The 17,701-nt window shown below is 37.1% G+C and overlaps 1 long non-coding RNA gene across 2 annotated transcripts; it reads right to left on the reverse strand.

Moving 5' to 3' along the window:
- Positions 1–707: 707 nt before the first annotated feature.
- LOC149164123 (uncharacterized) lies at positions 708–4,984 on the reverse strand. 2 transcript variants are annotated; one of them, XR_016260662.1, is made up of 4 exons: positions 4,566–4,984; positions 4,420–4,478; positions 2,290–2,428; positions 708–1,843 (listed from the first exon to the last, which is right to left on the reverse strand). It is a non-coding gene; the product is annotated as an uncharacterized LOC149164123 (long non-coding RNA). The 2 variants fall into 2 exon arrangements; XR_016260661.1 differs by having other exon boundaries at positions 4,420–4,980.
- Between the last annotated feature and the right edge of the window lie 12,717 nt (positions 4,985–17,701).

Here is a 17,701-nt window from a genome sequence, read left to right on the forward strand (position 1 = left end):
AAACTGTGAAAGATGAAGAAAGCTATAACTTCCCAAGTGGGTGTTCTCGTCTTTGTGATGCAGCAGAAAAGGAGTTTATGGATCAATCCAGAAACCAAAAAAACTTAACAACACTGCAACTGCTGGTGCCCAAATAGAAGGCTTCTCTACAACTTTTGTTTGCCCTTTTCCTCCATTTCTCTTCTCTAATTGCAGGGTTGTGACCGAGCTGAACAGGGTACTCAATGTACACCGTGTTAAGAGGAGCCATTCTTTATTTATTTGTGGGATCGAACATATGACCTTCCCGCGATAAATGCCTTTGACCAATCACCGTCTGTGAATGAAACATGATTAAGGGTTTCCAATTCAATGGGCTGCCTACCAGTAAGAAGCGTAATAAGCTCCAGTAGAACCACACCAGGTGTTGAATCTAAGAATTCTCTCCACTATATCAACCGCATCGTCTTCGGCCCCAGGTAAGAGTGCCATCAAAGGAGTTTGAGGGGGATAGTTGTCTAAATGCGTTCTGAAATGAAATAATGGCAGTCACTCTCACACTCAATAAAATCCAACGTATCCTAGGAATTACCGTCAAAATCTTGTGTAGCTGCTTCAACTCAGTCCCGAGGTGATCAGCAGACAACACAGTAGCAAGAATTATAAACACAAACCTTTCAACAGTAGACCTGTAACCCATTTTTCCTGCAATAAACAATAGACCTGTAACCCATTTCTCCTGCAATTGATCAATAAATGGCTACAAAAATCTCAAAATTTAAGACAACTTCCAAAAATTAGCATCATTAAATTCGTTATTTTCATTGTGAAAACTATCATAACTTTTTGAATTCAAACTGTGATTCCATGTTGTTGCTATGGAGCTTAGCTAGGACTCCCACGAGAGGAGCATTGATATACATCGTGGGCTTGTACATAATTTACGTAGTCACATACAATAATACTCACCAAACGACCCATATAGAAACACTGTATTTCCTTGTAAACATATCAATAGCATTATCGTTGAATTTCCTTACTAAAGATGCTAAATGCTGATAATGCACTCCAAGATTTTTGGAAAAAATCTCCGGTTTATCTTTATAAACACATTAAAATCACTATTGTTGAATTTCTTAATTTGGAATCTGAATTTGCTGACATTTATTTATTGGAGATGTGGATATAACCAATCTCAAAGCTTTTGTAACAATCTCCCACTCATCACTCACTGCGATATATATTCACAGTTTTCAGAACTTGCACACTAAAAAAACACTCTCAATTAACCCTACTGAACAAAGAAATTCTCCAGTATTGAGAGAATATCCTCTGTTGTAGCTGCCCAGAATTATGAAAGTATGTATGTAGAATGATTATGGCAAGAGAAAGTGCTCTACAATCTGTGTGGTAGAGATTTGCAGATCCTTGCAGAGGCAAAATCTATGGTAAGTTATTCAAAGAAAAACTGGCATGGCTTTTGGCATTAAAGAATAATACTTACTTGGACTGGTGAGTACCACAAGTCCAGTTGTCGAAGTAGCAATTCCAGTAATTACGTCTATAGTGTTGGAACTACAAATTCATTGCAACAACTGCATGTGATACTGGAGTATTGGGGTAATAGAATGGATTTCCATTCTGCAGCGCTGAGCAGTCTACTCCAAACTGGGAACATGCATAGTTGATATTCACCATCAAGTCACTCTCATAAGCTAAAGGTTTAGCTATACACCATAGCCTTTGCCCTCCCGCAACCACAACAACAATTCATAGAGTTTTACTCTTCAAAAAACCTTACACAGACAGACTGCCATGATAAGGATTTGAACCTGTGATTTGAATATCCTAGCATGCCTTGCTCCTGCAGGAAAAAGTGCATAGTAATACAATTGAGTTAATGGTCGGAAAGACTTGCAGGAACATACCCACCCTATCCTCTGGCTTTCAACCTAGTGACATAGCCCAGGACTAAAGAACACTTAAAAATCTGCTTACACCCCAGGGGCAGAGCACCCTGATTCTCGAGGGATACATCAAAAGCAAGCAATTAAGAACAGAAGAATACAAGCCCACTTAACTGCAGCAAACAAGGGGAAGGATGTGAAAAGCCAGAACAGAAAGACGGCTTGCAGAGTAAGCTTGTAAGAAATGCGTGCCATTGTAGAAATACAAGCAACTTTTGACTGGGCTACTCTCTGATATTTGATGGCCGAAGCAGAAGGATTTACCGGATCTAGTCAGGAAACAACATTTCTAAAACATTTAGGAATAAATGGTAATACCAAAATGAGAAAATATTGTTATTACATTTTGGATTTGTCCATCTGTGAGAGCAGAATCTCCTCTCCACCTTATCCTCTTGCTACTGCTGGACAGTACGTTGAGCCTCCAGAAACCGAATAGATTTATGCAAAGCAACTTTGTAGTCAAACTCACCCAACACAAACTGATGATCAACAGACAGCATAGTAGCAAGAATTATACACACAAACCTTTTAACAGTAGGCCTGTAACCCATTTCTGCTGCAATTGATGAATAAATGGTTACAAAAATCTCAAAATTTGAGACAATTACTACTATTCAAAGTCACTTAATATTATTATTGCTATATAAATATCTAAACTCATTTTATAATACTTTAAAGATAACAATCTTCAGATATTATAATCCCTAAATCCTTTCTTCCCATTCTTAATTCAATTAATGATGACTTTTGCAGTTGGCAATTAATTTTTTTTAATTTCCCAATACAATTAATGATATGACGAATTGAAACTGAAAAAATTCTCAATAAAAGCAATGACGAGTGGACAGTAGTCCCAAATCATCAAACGCATCTTCAAAATCCCAATATTCATATACACCTACATGCCACTCATGAGCACAAAGAAAATTACAGCAATCTCATAAATCATAATTCTGGCAATGAAAGAAGCTCTTTGCCTTCGATGATAAGGATGTTGGTTGTTTGGGGTTCTTTGGATGAGTGGGAGAGTTGAGTTTAAAATATCTCATTCAGAGAAATGTAATTGCAATGTGTTCGGTAGTGGCTCAAATCATTTTACTGGTTAAATCATATACATATTACAATGGCAGGACGAGGGTAATTATTATTCAATTCCTAAATCCTTTCTTCATATTACAATGGCAGGACGAGGGTAATTATTATTCAATCCCAAAATCCTTTCTTCTCATTCTTAATTCAATTAATGATGAATTAAGTTTTGCAATTGGGAATTAATTTTTTTAAATTTCTCAATACAACCAATGATGTGATGAATTGAAACTGAAAAAATTCTCAATAAAAACAATGACGAGTGTACAGTATTGCCAAATCATCAAATGCATCTTCAAAATCCCAATCAATAATCATATACAACTACATGCATATCGATATCCGAAAATATGATGAAATCAAAACACAAGACTTTTGAAAAGAAAAAGAAAAAAAACTAAAAAATTCCAAAAATACTTAGACGGTGTAGTCATTTGATTCCACCCCTTCCATAATTATCGCTTATCTAGGATTGCTCTGTAATCCTTTCCCCCCAGTTCACAATGATCCGTGAAGGTCTTGGTTAGGTTTGGCCTACCTTAATCTATTTTGCTGGAGAAAATCTATCTACAAATATCAAGAAATACCTATATCTATCCCATCCATATAAAAGAAATATCTATCCCATCCATCCATCCATATACAATTAAGATACACTACCATCAGCCCGAAGGGAGGGATCTCCTCATTTCCGCAATGCAATCCCGGTTTTCCATCCTCGTCAAGCAAGGACAGCTTCACCGCCAAGGACAGTCTCGAATAAGAAAATTAACCTAAAAATTTGTCCAGGAAAAGATCCAAATTCTTCAATTCAGGCCTGCATGCATATCGATATCCAAAAATATGATGAAATCGAAACACAAGACTTTTGAAAAGAAAAAGAAAAAAACCTAAAAAATTCCAGAAATACATCGTCTAACAACTGCAACATCTCCTTCAGGCTGCGCCTATATCTATCCCATCCATATAAAAGAAATATCTATCCCATCCATCCATCCATATACAATTAAGATAGACTACCATCAACCAGAAGGGAGGGATCTCCTCATTTCCGCAATGCAATCCCGGTTTTCCATCGTCGCCAAGCAAGGACAGCTTCACCGCCAAGGACAGTCTCGAATAATAAAATTAACCTGAAAATTCGCCCAGGAAAAGATCCAAATTCTTCAATTCAGGCCTGCATGCATATCGATATCCAAAAATATGATGAAATCGAAACACAAGACCTTTGAAAAAGAAAAAGAAAAAACCTAAAAAATTCCAGAAATACTTTGTCTAACAACTGCACCATCTCCTTCAGGCTGCGAATTGGAAACTAACAAAAGAAACGACGAAACGACAGGCAAACGATTAAAAAAATGGGATCTTTTTGAAGTGAGACCTGTGGTCAGGGAAACTCTTTTTTTGCTTCGAAGGTGTATGTGACAGAAGTTTCCTTACCTGCCAAGACCAACCGATAAACACCAGGCCCTAAATATTAACAAATCCAGAAAACTAAAGGAACAAAAACCCTGTAATAAAATTAACCTGAAAATTCGCCCAGGAAAAGATCCAAATTCTTCAATTCAGGCCTGCATGCATATCGATATCCAAAAATATGATGAAATCGAAACACAAGACCTTTGAAAAGAAAAAGAAAAAACCTAAAAAATTCCAGAAATACTTTGTCTAACAACTGCACCATCTCCTTCAGGCTGCGAATTGGAAACTAACAAAAGAAACGACGAAACGACAGGCAAACGATTAAAAAAATGGGATCTTTTTGAAGTGAGACCTGTGGTCAGGGAAACTCTTTTTTTTGCTTCGAAGGTGTATGTGATAGAAGTTTCCTTACCTGCCAAGACCAACCGATAAACACCAGGCCCTAAATATTAACAAATCCAGAAAACTAAAGGAACAAAAACCCTGTAATATGTATGATGAATACCTAGAGGATCAACATTGAAGGTGTAAGCATCATAAGTTTCTAGTGGCATTGAATGTTGGTTATTAATGTTGACTCCTTCCTTGCACGATGCCGCATGTCCCCTGAAATGGAAAATTCTCAGATTCCAAAGGATCACGAAAATCCATTGAGAAGGGATCAAGAACACTGGATCTTCTGCGGACGAAATGACTGAAAGAATGTCGATCTTGAATGTGAGACCTCCTTCACAGACCTGGAGAGATGAATTTGCTGAAGTTTTTGGACGGACAGGAGAGCATTTATACAAATACCAGGAAATGGGTAGAATCTTCAAGAAAGGAAGCGGAGAAACTTAACAGGAGTTTTCTTCTGCAAAATCGACGGATTTCAAGGGGCAGGCCTGCCTCCCCTGATTCAACCACTCCGTCAAAGCGTTATCTGTCCTGGGGATCTCCATCTCTGTCCCTTCCCCAGCTCAGCAGCAATGCTTGTCTCCCCCGATGCAGCTAACGAATCTTCCAGTGGAGTTACGCAGAGGAAAAATACGAAGACCGCCAAGAACAACCTGGAGAGATGAATTTGCTGAAGTTTTTGGACGGACAGGAGAGCATTTATACAAATACCAGGAAATGGGTAGAATCTTCAAGAAAGGAAGCGGAGAAACTTAACAGGAGTTTTCTTTTGCAAAATCGACGGATTTCAAGGGGCAGGCCTGCCTCCCCTGATTCAACCACTCCGTCAAAGCGTTATCTGTCCTGGGGATCTCCATCTCTGTCCCTTCCCCAGCTCAGCAGCAATGCTTGTCGTCTCCCCCGATGCAGCTAACGAATCTTCCAGTGGAGTTACGCAGAGGAAAAATACGAAGACCGCCAAGAACAGCGAGCCTGAAACCAAATCCAGAGCGAGGGCAAGTGTTGATCTGCGAGGGCAAGCGTTTGATCTGAGGTACAAACCCTGCTGCCCGGATGAAACTATTAGATGAAACGCCCAAACCGTTTGGGCAACCCCGATCAACGGCTGAAATTGTTGCAATCGTCTAACATATAATCCTGTGGCTTACAAGTTGACAGGTAGGCAGATAGGGGAGTTGATCTCAGAGGGAAACGCCTTACGGCGTAACAAAAGAAACGACGAAACGACAGGCAAACGATTAAAAAAATGGGATCTTTTTGAAGTGAGACCTGTGGTCAGGGAAACTCTTTTTTTGCTTCGAAGGTGTATGTGACAGAAGTTTCCTTACCTGCCAAGACCAACCGATAAACACCAGGCCCTAAATATTAACAAATCCAGAAAACTAAAGGAACAAAAACCCTGTAATAAAATTAACCTGAAAATTCGCCCAGGAAAAGATCCAAATTCTTCAATTCAGGCCTGCATGCATATCGATATCCAAAAATATGATGAAATCGAAACACAAGACCTTTGAAAAGAAAAAGAAAAAACCTAAAAAATTCCAGAAATACTTTGTCTAACAACTGCACCATCTCCTTCAGGCTGCGAATTGGAAACTAACAAAAGAAACGACGAAACGACAGGCAAACGATTAAAAAAATGGGATCTTTTTGAAGTGAGACCTGTGGTCAGGGAAACTCTTTTTTTTGCTTCGAAGGTGTATGTGACAGAAGTTTCCTTACCTGCCAAGACCAACCGATAAACACCAGGCCCTAAATATTAACAAATCCAGAAAACTAAAGGAACAAAAACCCTGTAATATGTATGATGAATACCTAGAGGATCAACCTTGAAGGTGTAAGCATCAGAAGTTTCTAGTGGCATTGAATGTTGGTTATTAATGTTGACTCCTTCCTTGCACGATGCCGCATGTCCCCTGAAATGGAAAATTCTCAGATTCCAAAGGATCACGAAAATCCATTGAGAAGGGATCAAGAACACTGGATCTTCTGCGGACGAAATGACTGAAAGAATGTCGATCTTGAATGTGAGACCTCCTTCACAGACCTGGAGAGATGAATTTGCTGAAGTTTTTGGACGGACAGGAGAGCATTTATACAAATACCAGGAAATGGGTAGAATCTTCAAGAAAGGAAGCGGAGAAACTTAACAGGAGTTTTCTTCTGCAAAATCGACGGATTTCAAGGGGCACGCCTGCCTCCCCTGATTCAACCACTCCGTCAAAGCGTTATCTGTCCTGGGGATCTCCATCTCTGTCCCTTCCCCAGCTCAGCAGCAATGCTTGTCTCCCCCGATGCAGCTAACGAATCTTCCAGTGGAGTTACGCAGAGGAAAAATACGAAGACCGCCAAGAACAACCTGAAGAGATGAATTTGCTGAAGTTTTTGGACGGACAGGAGAGCATTTATACAAATACCAGGAAATGGGTAGAATCTTCAAGAAAGGAAGCGGAGAAACTTAACAAGAGTTTTCTTCTGCAAAATCGACGGATTTCAAGGGGCAGGCCTGCCTCCCCTGATTCAACCACTCCGTCAAAGCGTTATCTGTCCTGGGGATCTCCATCTCTGTCCCTTCCCCAGCTCAGCAGCAATGCTTGTCGTCTCCCCCGATGCAGCTAACGAATCTTCCAGTGGAGTTACGCAGAGGAAAAATACGAAGACCGCCAAGAACAGCGAGCCTGAAACCAAATCCAGAGCGAGGGCAAGTGTTGATCTGCGAGGGCAAGCGTTTGATCTGAGGTACAAACCCTGCTGCCCGGATGAAACTATTAGATGAAACGCCCAAACCGTTTGGGCAACCCCGATCAACGGCTGAAATTGTTGCAATCGTCTAACATATAATCCTGTGGCTTACAAGTTGACAGGTAGGCAGATAGGGGAGTTGATCTCAGAGGGAAACGCCTTACGACGTAACAAAAGAAACGACGAAACGACAGGCAAACGATTAAAAAAATGGGATCTTTTTGAAGTGAGACCTGTGGTCAGGGAAACTCTTTTTTTGCTTCGAAGGTGTATGTGACAGAAGTTTCCTTACCTGCCAAGACCAACCGATAAACACCAGGCCCTAAATATTAACAAATCCAGAAAACTAAAGGAACAAAAACCCTGTAATAAAATTAACCTGAAAATTCGCCCAGGAAAAGATCCAAATTCTTCAATTCAGGCCTGCATGCATATCGATATCCAAAAATATGATGAAATCGAAACACAAGACCTTTGAAAAGAAAAAGAAAAAACCTAAAAAATTCCAGAAATACTTTGTCTAACAACTGCACCATCTCCTTCAGGCTGCGAATTGGAAACTAACAAAAGAAACGACGAAACGACAGGCAAACGATTAAAAAAATGGGATCTTTTTGAAGTGAGACCTGTGGTCAGGGAAACTCTTTTTTTTGCTTCGAAGGTGTATGTGACAGAAGTTTCCTTACCTGCCAAGACCAACCGATAAACACCAGGCCCTAAATATTAACAAATCCAGAAAACTAAAGGAACAAAAACCCTGTAATATGTATGATGAATACCTAGAGGATCAACCTTGAAGGTGTAAGCATCAGAAGTTTCTAGTGGCATTGAATGTTGGTTATTAATGTTGACTCCTTCCTTGCACGATGCCGCATGTCCCCTGAAATGGAAAATTCTCAGATTCCAAAGGATCACGAAAATCCATTGAGAAGGGATCAAGAACACTGGATCTTCTGCGGACGAAATGACTGAAAGAATGTCGATCTTGAATGTGAGACCTCCTTCACAGACCTGGAGAGATGAATTTGCTGAAGTTTTTGGACGGACAGGAGAGCATTTATACAAATACCAGGAAATGGGTAGAATCTTCAAGAAAGGAAGCGGAGAAACTTAACAGGAGTTTTCTTCTGCAAAATCGACGGATTTCAAGGGGCACGCCTGCCTCCCCTGATTCAACCACTCCGTCAAAGCGTTATCTGTCCTGGGGATCTCCATCTCTGTCCCTTCCCCAGCTCAGCAGCAATGCTTGTCTCCCCCGATGCAGCTAACGAATCTTCCAGTGGAGTTACGCAGAGGAAAAATACGAAGACCGCCAAGAACAACCTGAAGAGATGAATTTGCTGAAGTTTTTGGACGGACAGGAGAGCATTTATACAAATACCAGGAAATGGGTAGAATCTTCAAGAAAGGAAGCGGAGAAACTTAACAAGAGTTTTCTTCTGCAAAATCGACGGATTTCAAGGGGCAGGCCTGCCTCCCCTGATTCAACCACTCCGTCAAAGCGTTATCTGTCCTGGGGATCTCCATCTCTGTCCCTTCCCCAGCTCAGCAGCAATGCTTGTCTCCCCCGATGCAGCTAACGAATCTTCCAGTGGAGTTACGCAGAGGAAAAATACGAAGACCGCCAAGAACAGCGAGCCTGAAACCAAATCCAGAGCGAGGGCAAGTGTTGATCTGCGAGGGCAAGCGTTTGATATGAGGTACAAACCCTGCTGCCCGGATGAAACTATTAGATGAAACGCCCAAACCGTTTGGGCAACCCCGATCAACGGCTGAAATTGTTGCAATCGTCTAACATATAATCCTGTGGCTTACAAGTTGACAGGTGCAGATAGGGGAGTTGATCTCAGAGGAAAACGCCTTACGGCGTAAAAACGCCTTACGACGTAAATATATATTACACAGAACATTATTAAAAATGATAGGTTAAGATTTATCAAGTGTGTCAATTCCATTTAAATTGAAATATACCATTGAAATTGAATGTGAATGCACGTGTTTTAGATATTTGTGTAACGCATCCGTCCAATATAATTGTTAGTTTCATCTATATCTTAGTTATCTTATGCACAAATACCGCCATTAAGATGGAATTGAGACCACCGGCCTACAAGATAAAGTGAACACTTCCAAAAATATCAACAAGCAAAGATAAGGGGCTGGCTTGTAAGACAAATGTTTATCAATAAACTTTAGACATTAATTAACATGGAGTTGAGACCACTATCCTACAAGACAAAGTCAACACTTCCAAAAAAAATCTACAGATAAGGGGCTTGCTTGCAAGACAAATGTTTATGTTTATCTAATAAACTTTAGACATGAGAAGTTGTGTTTACATTCATTTTTAAATCAATTTTGTGTTTAAATTAATAATGTATGGATTATGATCTCAAAATTATTAAAGAATTTGTTTTTATTTGAATTAAATCATTATATTGTTTGTTATTCATCTTGATGTTTTTATAGTGGAAAAAACAAAGGAATTAGCGTACCTGATTGTTTTTACCAACAAAACCTAGTTTGACATATTTAGGTATAAAACTTTTTTAGAGCATTTTAAAACATCAAATGGTGTTTTTTGGGAGTAAACCTTTCTTACTTAAGCATTGCACTTGTTTTCATATTGTACACAGAAATTTTTCTAACAATGCAAAAATCAATTCAATCAGATTCCATATGCAAAAGATACTCTACTTGGAAGTTGACCTTCCTATATTGGCCACCATAATTTGAGAGGATGTCACACCAACCCTTATTATTTATGGAAAATGGGCTAGCTATGTGATCATGCTGAAGAAAACTCTAGAAGAGTCCACACTATAGCTCTAATTAAGAGTTGAAGGAGTCAAACCTAACCACTAGTGGGCTATCGAGTTGTGTTATAACTATACCACTAGAAAGAAAAGAGATTCCATACTTTTGAGCGCATTTTGTTCCATATATGAGAAAAGTAGCCAAGAGGGATAGGGAGAGAGCACACAGAGAAGATTTGTGAAGTTTAGTATCCCATAGACCACAAGCCTTACTTCTTTGCACTTACATCCATTTTCTATTCAGGGAAAGATAGCAAAGCAACCTCACCTTCTAGTGGGGTTTCTCTCGAAATGGTTTCCCAAGGTATATCTTGTGTCAATTGTGGTTTGCGAATTTTATTTTGTTGTTGTCTATTTTCTTCATAATTATAATTTGTATGCATATGTAATAAACTGTAAATTATAGATCCATAAATCTAAAGATAAATAAGCCCTCATATTGTAGATTTCAAAATTTTAAGTATAATTTTATCATATCTGTTATGATGAATTATTTAATGAAATATCCACAATAGTTTACAATTCATTCTTCCAAGACTCTAAAACATATAATAAAAATATAAATATAAAATATTATTAATTCTAATCATAAAAAGTCAAAACTAAAACTATTTCATCAACATCAGAATTACATAACCATCATAAGGGTCATTAATGTTCCTCCAATATGATGCATAGAAAAAATTAGGGCTGATTTAATATCTTTTCACCATGTCAATGGAGTTGGTGTGAGGGAAAAAATGAACCTTTCATGTATGTAATCAATCTTGCAACTAGAGAGAAACATCACATCGACATATCGTTATAAACATTTTAAGTCTAAGCTTGCAATGCTTTAGACATAGAGTTAAAAAGCAACTTCCATAGTAGAAATTGCATTAAACTACAAAACCTAGAACAAGAAACCCTAGCTTTAAATATTGAATAGCTATGTTAAGTAATTCAACCCCTATAACATATACTTTTGAATCCAGTAAGTAGTTTACTAAGAAAATGAGGAAATCATAGAAAGTATTTGAGAAATTAAAATTTAAATTATTAAAGGAAGGCACTAAAGACTTTATAATCTTATATTCTTAGCTTTAAAAAAATGGCAATCAGGGAATCAGTGTCATTTACTTAAAAATTGTAAAGCATTGGTTCGCAAACCCCGGGGTCAGGTTTGCAAACCTGTCCTAAGCTCTCGTCCCCATAAACCAGATGTTGGAGCAGGTACTTCCCAGACGAACCCATATGAACTGAGTTCTTCCCAGAAGAAATCGGTACTAAATAACTGCAACCTAGGTTTGTTTGCTTAAACGGGTTCCCCAAACCCCAAAATGGGTGCGTGACAGGTTCTTATGTGGCGTCTGGCAAGAAAATAAAATCCTGTCTCAATGAAACATTTCAAATTTAAAGTTCTGAAGTTTTAAAGTCTCATCATTTTGAAAGAAGTACGGGTTTTTTTAATTTCTTTGCCATGATTTTTATCAAAATTCCTATCTTAATCAAACATTTCAAATCTAAAGTTCTGAGGTCTTAAAGTCCCATCATTTCAAAACTACAGGTTTTTAAAATTTCTTTACCATGAATTAATTCCTAGATTTTTATTTCTTAATGATATAATCACTAATTACTAAATAGTAATGCATGCCTCTAATTGATATATGACACCATTTTATAGAAATACCATTAAGTACAAGTCATCTGAGGGATATGCACTTAAAAAATGTTTTGGTATCTTAAGTGTTCGCTAATTTCCTTGTGTTTCTTCTGCTCTGATATATTTCTCCACAATGTCAATACTCATATAATATAAATGTTCCATCACACTCAACACAACACTTCAATACTAAGTTCTTTATTTATTCAGTAGTATCCATATGTGAGGAATGTGTTTTTATGGTTTAATTTTCCTTAAACAAATAGATTAATTTTATAATTTACTTAGGTTTCCTTCTTGAAGGGAGTTATTGTCTTTATTTCAATATGTATATCAAAATTGAAATTTCAAAGCAAATGTTCATGTTTAAGTCTTTAAATGATTTATTTTTCTTGTTGTAAGTTGGAAGATTTCAAAATTCATATATATTATAATTTATAGAATATATAATATATATAAATTATAATATACCCCCGACGAATCCACGTACCATGTTTCAAAAAGTGATGCATACATCCCCGCACAGGTCCTTGTACCCGTCCCCGAACCCATGTTTCCTAGCAACATAACTTAAAAATATTGAATAAGACAAGAAAAACCACAAAAACTTGCATTGGTGCCCTCAATCTTTGCAGAAAAAACTTTGAACTCCTTACCTCAATAGTTTCAATGATAAAATCTACATGAACCAACCACAATCGTGCATGTGCAAAAATTTTCTCGAACAAAGGCCAATAGCAAAAGAATCACACAAAACCCACTTCACATTTCCACCGACCCAACCCAATTCCCTTACTCATCCAAATCAATAGATTCACTAATTAAACACATAACAATTTGAAAGTAGAGAACAAAGGTGAGCATTAATTTCCAATCAATAGCATGCATGCAACATAGTAGCAGGTGAGAAGAGGGAGAATCTATAACTAATAACAATAGAGCACCAAGAGGCATTGATATAAATGAGAAGAGGAGGAAATATCAAGTTTTGATAGTCATGGCAAAATTTATTTGCAACCAACCCTACAAGGAACTATATCAATGGAATAATTCATTTGTAGTACAAACAAAACGATACCTATAGCTCATCACTATATCACTATGGAGCTATTTGTCAAAATTTAATACAAAGTAAACAAAAAATCCAACCCTGGTTTAAACTATAGAAATGCAAAAATTCATTTGCAAAATGATAAGAAGAAACCTAAAGCCCATTACTACCAGGAAAAATTCATTTGCAAAATGATAAGAAGAAAACCTAAAGCCCATTGTCACAGGGAAAAATTCATTTACAAAATGATAAGAAGAATACCTAAAGCCCATTACTACATCCCTGTAGGGTACTTTGCCAACATTAAAACAAAGTGAACAATTTAGACACATAACCCACTTCACATTTCCACCCAAATTCTCTAAACCCACTTCATATTTCCACTAACCTAGTTCCTTTCTTCACATAAATAAGGAGAAGGTTAGACAAATAGCAATATGAAAGTAGACAATAAAGGAGAGCACCAACTTCCTATTAATTGCATGCATGCAATAAGTATATAGATCAAAAGCATGCAACACACCAGTATGATCTCCAACAATGAAATTCTTCATTATGATCCCACTTCAATTAAAATCCCTACTATTTTGTGGTCGCAATCACATATGATTGAATGTCAATTAAAATCATGCAAAAATTACTAAGGATATGCGACGATATTGGTAAGAAAAACAGAAAGACATTACCTGCAAAACCATCGGGCATCTCAAAAGTAGAGAAAAATAATTCAACATAGAGAGGAGAGGAAATGTACAACATAGAGCTATGTTACCCCTAAGGGAATTCTATGAGAGAAATGTACAACAAACCAGGAAAAATGAAAAAACACTATCATTCAGTGATTAAGACATTAGCTTATTGACACCCCATCCAGCTCCTTGTATAATTGTTAACATCAACTCTTATAGGAAAATAACAACAAAAAAAATATCATAAAAAATAAAAGAGAAAAAAAAACCTACTTTGAACCATACAATGGGTAAATTCATTCACAGCAAGCTTAGAGTCATACCGAGAGCTTGTTGTTATATGTCCTTGCAACAAAATAAAAATGCATCAATAGATGAGTAGGAGGATAGAGTCTAGAAACTGGGAGTGCCATTAATAAGTGTTTGAGGGATATTCAAAAGAAAAGTGACAAATTATGCATCTCAACATTCTCAATAAATGGAACTTTCCACCTTTCAAAACTAACGATTGTGGGCAACAGAAAAATATCCTCTGTAAAAAAAATGCATTCATCATGTCAACAATGTACTCCTTCGCGTCCCTTATGCTTGTAACTCCATTGCTAGCCTTCACATTCCTTATGCTTGTAACTCCATTGCTAACTTTGTATGCAACTTCAACCAATACAATGGCATTGAGTTAACGAGTCTCCTATAAAAGGCCTCACTTAAATAAAAAGTATTTAAATCTAGAATTCTCAGTCAAGGACTCAAATCCTTTAAAAAAAAATGAACTTTTTTATCAAAAGTACCCACCATATCTTGATTTCCCACCATGATAATCATCACATTCTCAGTAACATGCAGTCTTCAAAATCATTCATCAATATCTCGATCACAGAGTCAACGCAAGTAACAACTTCACTGATCTAGGGATCATTAGAATCAACTTGATGACCATAAGGATTAGTATCGTTAGAGTGATGACCGTGTGGATCAGTATCCTCAGGGTAAAAAGTCACGAACCTTAAACTTCTGGAAGCAAATGGAATCAAGAAAATCAAACTAACCAAAAACAGTGTTACAGGTTTCTTAAACGACATAAATTCACTACAATTTTGATAATATCCATTTGAACACTTCAAAAGACCCTTGCTGCCAAAAGTGGATCGAGGTTCTTATCTAATATAGGCCCATGGATCAAGTCATCCTTCATAAATATGTGGAGCTTGACTCCGTTGAAGATTTTGGTTAATAAAGCCTATTCAGCCTTCTCAAGATGCTTCCATTATGTGGAACGCAGTGATTTTGGCCTCTTCTTTATTCAAGGTCTGGCTTGGTTGGAAGGAAATTAGTAAGAGTTAACTTGAGTGTGACGAAAACTTATATTTTTGGATAATCTGAATTTTTTATGTTGCACGATAAAAGGTTCATTACTCTCGATCAGAGAACATATCTATGAATACATCAATTGGGGCCTAGCATGGAAATCTACTTAGGAGCTTGGATTATATGGGGTGTTAAGCTCCATTAATTTTGCACAATTGCTGCCTACAATTATGGAATTGCAGTCTTTCCTTAACTTATGGAAACCAACTGCAGTAGTTTCCTTAAGTTAAGAAAATCAACTGCAATTACTAAATTTATAATTGGGAGCTACTAAAGTGGTCCATCACTTTGATTCGAGTTCTCTGCCTTGATTTGTGGGACATCTAACACATAGCTATTAGAAGCTTGATGGAAGCTTAGCTACATGTTCATCTGTTTGGTCCCCAAGCTCATCTCTCAATCCCCTTCAGTTTTACACCATCTAGCTGAGATAGCAGAGCTTGGAAGTGCCTTCAGATCAGCTGCATTCTTTTCTTTTTGCTTGGGCAGCTGGAGCGTGGTTTTTCAGAAGGAAATTGCATCAAAAGTTTTCACCAATGGCTGGAGGTAATTCTTATCCATGGGCATTAAGTTTCAACGATTCCTTTGAGTTTATTCCGCATGCAGAATCATTGTCTAAATTTTCTAACATTTGGTATCAGAGCGAAATTTTACCTCTGTCTTGGTGTGAGATTTACTTATAAATAATGGCTTCAAAGAGTACCCTGTTTTTGCTTCACTTTTCGGTTCGTAATTTCGTTTCTCGATCGAAATTTCGATAGGGCTTGCTATATTTTCAGTTTCTCGATTTTATTGGTGGCGACCATTAGTGCATTATATGATTGGGTCATGCATGGAGTTATTTCTTGAAGGGGTTTGCTTGATCAATTAATGCAATGTTTAACCTATATGATTGGATCTCAGATTTCTATGATTTTTTTTTTAATTTTGAATTTTCAAGATCAAAAGCAGCGTTTGTATATATTTAGCATTCATGGGTATAAAAGGAATATAGTGTTTGCGATTATTTGATCTTTGTGCCCTTAAAGAAGATATTCAGGGTCTGGCTTACAAGCCTCTAGTAATATAAGTAAGTCTGCTTCCTGATGGGATAGGCATTTGCGTATCATACAGAATGGTTTTCGGTTTCTTTTACCTGTAATTTTTCAGTATTTGTTAATAAATACATATATATATGTGTTTTATTTGTGCGTAAATTTTAAAATAATATGAAATTTGATATCTTAATATGGGCAAAGTCAATGACGGAAATCTAATTACCAACAATAGAGGTATCAAGATCTTCAATAGAGCTTGCGCTTTCTCAAATCCAAATCTCATAAATACCTGCACAATTATATGACGGAGGTGGAGGCAGCAGACCCTTTCTTTATTTCGTTCTTTACTGTAACTCGTGAATGTGTAAGATTGGTGGTGTGTTAAAAGTTAAAGCTATAATCTCTTGTGTTGAGCCAGAGCCATTAAACGCTCAAATTCTGCGTGATATCTCCCAAAATCAATGGTCTGTTCTCTGTTTCTCCTCTATGTGTAGAATACATGCAACAGTGAAGTTTGCCTATTTCTTTACCTCTGCATTAAATGATATGAATATGGTTCACAGACCTCACTTTCAATGTTTAATTCCGGATGGGTTTTCCGTTAAACCCCATATTTTGGGGTTATAAACCAGGAGAATTTACATTTTGATACGCTACGTTTTCTTGATTGCATGGCGGAAGTACAAAATTGGGTTCCCCTGCTCAGATTCAAGGGCTGGGAATCCAATACGTAAGCGTTGGTTGGTTACTGGTGAAATTGAGCAAGGCCTACGGATTTAGCCAGTCTTATAAATTGTCATTTCAAAAAAAAAAATAGTAATAATCTGTGTAGAGTCTTTGAATCATAATTTGGTCTGCATTATGATACCGATTTTTAATTTTCAGCATGTTTAATATAGTCGTGAAGAATATAATATTTGTGATCTTTTTGTAAACTATTTGTACTGGTTGGAGGAGTTTTTACATGAACATTTGGAGTTAAACCTTTCTTCAACCATTGCCTTAAAACCTGATAGTGGAAGTGAAGTTTTCAGGGTTAGAGAAGAAATGATGTTCTTTTTGGCACATTATAAATAATATTTCAAATTTGCAGTTTTGTTTGCAAATTGTTTAGAGCCCATTTTGTAATTAATTTAAGAATTAGTCTTAAATAAACTATGGGACAATTAGACTAAGGAATGTAAATTTGATTTTAATTTTATTTATCTTGTGAGCAAAATAGCTTGTTTGCTGGTCAATTTTTGTTGTTTTATAAACTTAAGGACGGAGCCTGAAGTCAAGCCAGCTAGCCTTCGAACTGCATTTGCTATGCAAGTGCAAAGTAGATCAACGCTGCTTCAGTCAATCTCCGGGTTAAGTTTATAAATTGAACAATCAATTTGTAGTCATTTTCGGTAATGCTGACTGCTTTAACCTTAATTTTGATTTTGCTGGAAAATTATTACAGTTATATGGAGTTTATTAAAATGTCATTTTGACTTACTCCTTTCAGTAAACATT

This window comes from Pinus tabuliformis, chromosome 5_1 (genome assembly GCF_031772625.1).
Source record: "Pinus tabuliformis cultivar Carrire ecotype Pingquan chromosome 5_1, CPIR1, whole genome shotgun sequence".
Classification (NCBI taxonomy): domain Eukaryota; kingdom Viridiplantae; phylum Streptophyta; class Pinopsida; order Pinales; family Pinaceae; genus Pinus; species Pinus tabuliformis.